General features: G+C 33.6%; 1 pseudogene; it reads left to right on the plus strand.

Moving 5' to 3' along the window:
- Positions 1-2,325: 2,325 nt before the first annotated feature.
- On the plus strand, positions 2,326-5,787 carry LOC145046666 (protein GID8 homolog; annotated as a pseudogene).
- The last annotated feature ends 2,333 nt before the right edge of the window (positions 5,788-8,120 follow it).

An 8,120-nucleotide genomic window follows, 5' to 3' on the forward strand; every position in this document is an offset into this window, starting at 1 on the left:
GTTGATTGTGTGATGATTAAATATAATAATTATATTATTGTGGGTTGAAAACCCTATATGCTCACCAAGCTCCCAAACCTGACCCACTAACTTTAATTGTATCACAGGTATCGATACGAAGCTGCTTTGCACTGAGAGATTAAAGGAGATGTATATCACTAGAGTAAATGAATGTATGTTTTGTTTATGATTATGTGTCTGTATCGGAACATGGCATCCCAATGTTTTATTATTTAATGAAAATACATTCTCTTTGAGAAATGTTTTGATAGGTTTTTATCATATCTTGTTTTGGGAACAAATTCCGCAACCGTTTTTCTTTAAACGATTACTCTGATTTATAAAACAAAACATAAACAAATCGGTCTTTTCTGGCCGAGAAATTGGGGATGTCACAACATGTTAAGTTGTAGTCGATTGATCATTCATAATTTCTCTATTATCACAAATGACATCAAAATGCATCATAATTGGATTCTTATGATTAGATGGCTCACTTGTGTCAGATGCCGAGGGGAGCGGTTGAATTCAAGTAATGGAATGATTTTGTGTCTTTGATTGCTTCGGTGCCGTTGTCTCATTTAAAGGACCGATGGTGGTGGTTTTTAGATGGTTCCACAAATTTTCTAATCACTTCCATGAGTAATTTGATTAACAATAAGACCTTGTCTTTTTCTAATTGTCTTTCTTCGCCGTGGAACAAGTTGGTTGTTGGGAAAATTAGGGTTTGCGGTGGAGATCTAGATACCAGCTTGGATCGTGATATCACTTTCCGAACTGATATTTCTACCTTATGCCTGGGTTACAAGAAATTCAGTCTAGGATAATCCAAGCGGACACCTACGTTTCTAGGCACTATTAAACGCAAGCTAGTATGCTAAAAGGTTCTGTGAATGTGTGATGAAAAACGAGAGCTAAAAACGTCCGTCTTCTGGAAACGAAGAGGTGTTTATATACTAAACACAATTAGGGTTTCATTATGGTTGAGCCGTCATTACTTGCTTAGGAAGCAAGTAATATTAATCCGTATTAGGGTTACCAAAAACTAACGAATTTCGTTAGTTTTACCATAATCACCCCAGCCAGGGGCTCTTCCCCTTGGACCCCGCTAGGGGCGCTGCCCCTTTGGAAACCCCGGACCCGGGGCCGCTGCCCCCGGACCCCCAACTAGTCGTCGAACCGGCTTCTAACTCGATCTTATACATGCGTGCACTCCGCACAAACCCGTACATGTATTAGAGTACAAATCATGAAACCCCTTAACTCACATGTTAGTTCCAGTTACTTAAAATGATATGGTAACACTAAAATCACCAACATTGGTTCCTATTAAAGTAAATGTTATGATATGGAGGTTGTCCTTAAATCGCTTTTCTCTTGAGTCTTGAGAAATAACTCGATTCTTAGAGTTTTGGAGGTTGATTATTTGTTATGCCCGATTTACGTTGAGTTTTCATGGAATATTAAGCATTTATTTTTTGGTTGTCATGTGGTGGTTACTTTGTTTGAGAAGATAGTGAATTGGTGGAATATTACTAATCCAAGTTTTTTTCTTTTGAAGATTGGTTGTCTTGGTTTGGTTCTTTTCGCTTAAAGTCTTCATGTAATATTTATTTGGAATGAGTATTTTTCACGACTTGGTGGTTTACTTGGTTGATACTGAATTCTTATAAAGAGATTTATGGGAAAAAATTTAACCCAATTGTTTTTATGGGTGTCTAATAGAACTAGGGGGAGAAACTTAGTTGCGTCGGTTTGCTTTCCAATCCCAATTTAGTTGTTTGATGTAGGAGTGAAATTAGTACGGTACCGATTCTTTTTTCTCTAAACCATATACCGTACCAACTATAGTTGATATAAAAAAATTACTACCTGTACCGTACCAAATATATTTGGTACCAATATGTTTGGCTATCAATAAGTTTGGTTGATACATATCGGTAATGATATATATCAATTTCTTTTAATTTTCTATTGTAAGATTTAAAAAAAAAAAAAAGACATTGGGTAATTTTGACATTTGAAAAATACTTAATTACGTAGTTCTTTTAATTTACAATGAGATTTTATTAAAGTAAATCTAAAGTTACATTTTAATTTGTGTTTTAACATGGTAATAACTATTCACTAATGCAACAAACTGACTTATATAATATTCTTAAAATTGTAAACACTAAACACAATTAACAATTGAAATATACGATTTCGTTTTCGTATATATATAATAAAAAATGAATTGGTTGGTGCGGTATTACCATAATATTTAAAATTTTGTACAATTACTTTACCAAGATTGTTTAATTGGTACGGTATTACCAACCACACATGGCTACCAACTTTCTTGATTCGATTGGTAGTATATCGGTTAGTTTTTTGTGGTACAATTTTGTAAACCCTAGTTAGATGTGTGTTTTATGTGTGTTTTAAACCTTTTTGGTGTTTGGTTTTGTTCTCGTTACTTCTTTGCTAACATGTGCTAATAAAATCTGGTATGCGGAAAAAAAAAAACATCATGAACCAGTGTTGTCAATAATTATGGGTTTGGTCTAATTGATAATTTTAGGTCAAACGACTAATATTGATATTATATGAATTTTTGTAAACTAGTCTGTTGTATTGATGCCTTTTTCGAAAATACTAAAGTGCATCATGAGTTAGTTTCGTAAGCATTTATGGGTTTGGCCTTATTGACAATTCTAGATCAAGCAATTAATATTTACATATTCTATGAATTCGTGTAACTGTTTATCGTATTGATGCTTTTTACGACAATATTAACTAATAATAAATTTATCTTTCGTATTTTTTCGTGGACGTGAAACCCACAAAATAATATTCTTTATTTTCAAATCCAAAACAGCTACCAAAATAAGAATTCATACAAAATAGATGGCGTAAAACCCACAAAATAAATGACTTAAAACATGAGTAACCTGCTATGATTTTGTGAAGGTCATGGTAGACATGTTGGCAAAGGTATCGTTAGTAAAAGAAGACTACATGTTAATATATTATAGTTTTAAGCATAGAATTTCATACAACTGGCGAGTGCCTTTATTTTTGTAATATTGTCCAATATATGGAAGTGCATATCGACACGACGGTTCAACAGAAAATAATTTTTTAGTACTTACGTGTACCACATGCTTAAGATTTTCTTCTAGCTATTCATATAGATGAGCTTGGCCAACATATATCTCGTGTGGAGTACCGTACTATCCTCAAACATCGACTCATGATTCCAATACTCTCTGCTGACCAGATATGTCCCGTGTGTCGCAAGACATGTTTGGACTATTTTGGAGAGCATGCAGTTCACTGTAAAGAAATCTTGGGGTTCAAATACATGCACAATATGGTTAGGGATGTTTTGTTTGACATATTTAAGCGTGTCGGGGCTTTCGATAAGAAAGAAACACCTGTGAATTTCTCGACTGACCAGACCGAAGGAAGGTCAACCCTCTGGCTGACATTTTAGCACTACTAGAAAAAAGGCCTTTTACGACGCGCAAAATACGACGCTCATTGATCTATGTTACGCAAAGGAGAGTGACATTAGAAAAATGTCATCTCTTCAAAAAATTTAAGGATAGAAGACACGCATTATTGCGCGCCCTTAAATCAGTGTCTAAAAAAAACACGGAGGGCACCTATAATAAAATGCGCGTCGTCTAAGGATGTCGCTTTATAATTTTTAATGGAACGCGCGTTCCATCCTTTAACAGTAGGGGGAAATGAAATTCTGAAAAAATTAAAAATCCCGCCTTAATTCCTTTTTTTTCTCCTTTCCCTCTTGCCCAAATTATGGACGCTCCTTCCTTCCCCCTCCCGACATTGACTGCTGCCTACTTCTTCCCTCACTTCTACCTACTGGAACCACCATATCTCCCACTCGATGTTGAAATTGTTAGAAAAAGCCCTAATCGACCGCTAACTACTCCCCTCACACTCCGACCACCACTTTGTGCTATTTCCTGGTTGTCGACCCTCTACCATCGTAGCCCCTCCGCCAACGTCGCATCTTTTTCACACCTTCCTCTACCGTCGACCTATTAGCTCTTCGATATTAGAAGGATTATGTAACAATTCTAGTAGAAGATCAAGGCCAACAAGACAACAATCCCTTCCAGTTCCTAAATCTCAATGGGAAGCCGAACCAGAAGACACAAAACCAACAACAATTTCTAGGGCTCGGATCAACATCTTGGCTACCATTTCATTTAAGGTACGATTTTCCCCTGATTTGGTCATTGAACCCCATTTCAACGTCACACTTTTCATCTCCCTGATGATCTTACAGAGGTAACACAAATGAATTATTTACTTATTTATTATTGCCAATCACACATTCCTTGAGCAAATTGTTTATTTCAGGAAGAAAAGTTGGAACCTTTGAGAATCTGGACCAACGATCCACAAATCCGTCTCTTAAATAGGTTGTATGCAAGAAAGAGAAAAGAATTAAAATAAGAGAAAAAGCAAAGGTAAGCAACTATCACAGCCCAATTGTGTATTTGAACACAAAACTTATAGATGGTATTAAGAAAGCTCCCCGAGTCTTGTTCTTGTGATGGATTTAGCAATATTGTTATTTTAAAATTTTATTATTATATATAGGCTACTTCAAAGAAGGTAATAACAAGGGATGAATGGGAGAAAAAGCTTAACGATGTTAAAATCTGAAAAGAAGACATGAACAAATTGGTTATGAATTTTCTTGTCACTGAGGGATATGTTGATGCAGCAGAAAAGTTATGAATGGAATCTGGAACAGAACGTATCCATTTTCATCTTTTTAATGAGTTTTTGTTAATTTTAATTTGTCAATTTGAATCATTTTCTACCTTTATATGAATTTCCTTAATATATAAACAGTAGATATAGATCTTGCAACCATTACATACCGTATGGCTGTTAAAAAAGTTGTTCAATCTGGGAATATTGAAGATGCAATTGAAAAAGTTAATGATTTGAATCTTGAGGTTAGCTTCTTGTCATGATTACAAGTATTTGAAGGGCATTCTAGACAATTTACTATTTTCTTTTTGAATATTTCAACCCATATATGTAAAAATGGGTATAGATTTTTTAACTGATCTAATGTGTAAAATTAAAGACTTAGGGGCTTCTTTTCCCATTATGTCTTGTATGTGACTATAGGTAAAAAAACTAACCTTTTGCTTGATAAAAATGCTGATGTGACAAATGTTTTATGCAGATTCTAGATACAAATCCACAGTTGTTTTTCCATCTGCAACAGCAAAGGTTGATATAATTGATTAGAAATGGAAAGATTGAAGAAACTCCGGAATTTGCACAGGAGGAGCTTGCTCCAAGGGTAGAGGAAAATTAGCTTTTGATCCTTCTTATAGTAATAATATTTAATTTAATATGCCCAAAATGCCCTTTATCTGATAAACTCCCATCATTGCAGCAAAGCTTTCTAAAGGACTTGGAGAGAACACTTGCCCTTCTGGCATTTGAAGATGTGAAGAATAGCCCTGTTGGAGATCTTTTAGACATATCTCAACACCTAAACACTGCAAGTGAGGTCAATGATGCAATCCTTACAAGTCAAAGCCATGAAAAAGGTTAGTTTTTTTTTTAATCCAATTATCCATGAAACTTTGTATTTATTTTAGCGTTTGACTGAATGAGAATTGAGTTGACAGATCCAAAGCTTACAAGTTTATTAAGAATGCTTTTATGGTCTCAAAATCAGCTTAATGAAAATGCAGCTTATCCACGCATCACAGATCAACCACACTTGAAGACCCCACTGTTTGACTTGGTCAAACTACTCAAACATTTGTTACTTCCAATAAAAAACCTCAAGTGTAAACAATTTTATCGAGTTTACACTTTTTTTCTCTAGTTGTAACCCTCAGTTTTGCTTTTTTGTTGGTTTCCACATTTTCTTAAAATGAGATTCACAAGAAAATCCTTAAGTTTGTAAAAAATTATAGTTTTATCCAAAGCTTTTTTTCCAATAATTTTTATCCAATTCTTTGATTTTATTCATTTTACATTTTTTCCCGGTTTACGCTAATTTGGCATATTTTGTTGATTGAACATTTTTTTGTGGAGATAATGAAAAACAAAATTAATGAATGGCATGATGACCTGTTACAGGTTAGAAATGGAGGGTCAAGCTGGATTGTTAATGACTCTAATGCTTCAATTGATCAGTTTGAGACCATCTTCTTTAAAATTTGTCCAGCCATCAAACTTGATGGATTTACTTCCCGCCAACTAAGGTTGATTAAGTCGGTAACGTTTTTTATTTTATTTTATTTTAACATATAGTCTTGTAAAGTAATTTTGGCATGTTTTCTACTTGTTATCAATTTGTATGTTTGCGCCAAGTAATTTCGAAATACAGAAAAGAAAGTGTTGTAATTCTTGTGGGATACAATGCAGGTTGTAGAAAAGAGCTTCAAGGACTTAGTTTACATCCGTGTAAATGGTGATTCTTGTTCTTAACAAGTTATTGTCTACATAGACTCCAAATGGGATCTGTGTAGACAAGAATCATTCTGGCTCTGTTATTTGCATGACAAATGATGAAAAGAGGTAGTTACTAATTCTCTTCTAAAGTTTTCACATGTTGGGGTTTTATATACTTGATATATATATATATATATATATATATATATATATATACATTTTTAAAAACATTTGTGATGTTTGATTATTTGCAGATATAGGGGCTATGAGGCTTTAAATTTTTCATGTCCAGATTGCTGTGTTAGTTGAGAAAGAGGTTGGTAGGATAAGAGGCTTGGTTGGATTAGCTTTTTCTGTGGGGAAAGCTGCAAGGAGGTAAGAAATCAGCTCCTAAATATACTTTGTGTCATACAGGTTTGCTATTTTTTAGTTTTTTTAGTTTTTTAATATTTATATGCATGCATGCTAGTACATTTGGTTATTTAAAGAAACTTGATGTTGTGGAACTTGATGCTAATATTTTTTACTCATATAAGTATATTGCTTTTCAAAATGCCAATATTTTTTACACATATAAGTATATTGCTTTTGTTAGTGTTTTGATCTTTATACCCTTGTGGCTATCATATGTCTACAGTCACTAATATCCACAAGATGTAAGTCTTGTTAACTTTCAGTTGGAACATCATAATTCACGTTACAATTTCAATAAAATAGTTTAAGGATTAGGGCTTTTGATATGATGAATTAAATCTTGTGTTCAGGGGAAAGTAATTGCAGGAAGAAGTGTTGTGGATGAGTCTATGCTTACAGGCGAGTCTCTTCCTGTTTTTAAGGAAGAAGGGCTTTTTGTCTCAACTGGAACAATAAATTGGGTAATATTCTTTGAGCATTTTGGAGAAAAATTTGATCTTTGAGCATTTTATATATAAAAAAAAATTGGAATTATAAAATATTTTGTTTGATGATTGTCTTTTAGGATGGCCCATTGAAAACTGAAGCTTCTTCCACTGGCTCCAACTCAACAATAACAAAGATTGTCAAAATGCTATTAAGATTAAAATTAAATGCAAGATAGAACTAGCATTAATAAGAAGATGTTCCTGATGAATTTGCATCTCACATACTTAAAAATAAAATCCACCATATTTTCTTGTGATTTTTTACGTGTCAGCAGTAAATGTAAGTACTAAGTATAGTTATTCTCATTTTTACATATTAAGATTTGTTAGTTTATGTGAATCTAATAGTTTCATTATCAAATTTGTAGGTCTTGTTGATGTGCATATATAATGTCAAGCAAAGTATTTCGGATGTTGTGAAGGTGGGCAACAAGTTCTTGTAGTTCAACTATTATTAGTTGATGACTTCATCTTTTTTCACATTTGATGTATTACATTTGTCTACTATTGGAATGATTATTTGTATAACATTAACTTTTGTGCAATGCATTGTATTATTTGTATATGGTATTTTATTTTCCATTATGAGACATGAAATGCAAATTTAATATGAAAATAAGTAAATCAATAAATAATTTTTTTCAAAAAAAAAAAAAATTAAAATTACGATACGCATTGTGTGTCATTAACACGCGCGTCGTAAGGTTACGACACGCGAATGCGTGTCGTCTTCCTTTATGACAGGGCCTTCCTTGATACGCAATGCGTGTC

This window comes from Lactuca saligna, chromosome 5 (genome assembly GCF_052625555.1).
Source record: "Lactuca saligna cultivar CGN05327 chromosome 5, ASM5262555v1, whole genome shotgun sequence".
NCBI classification, from domain to species: Eukaryota; Viridiplantae; Streptophyta; class Magnoliopsida; order Asterales; family Asteraceae; genus Lactuca; species Lactuca saligna.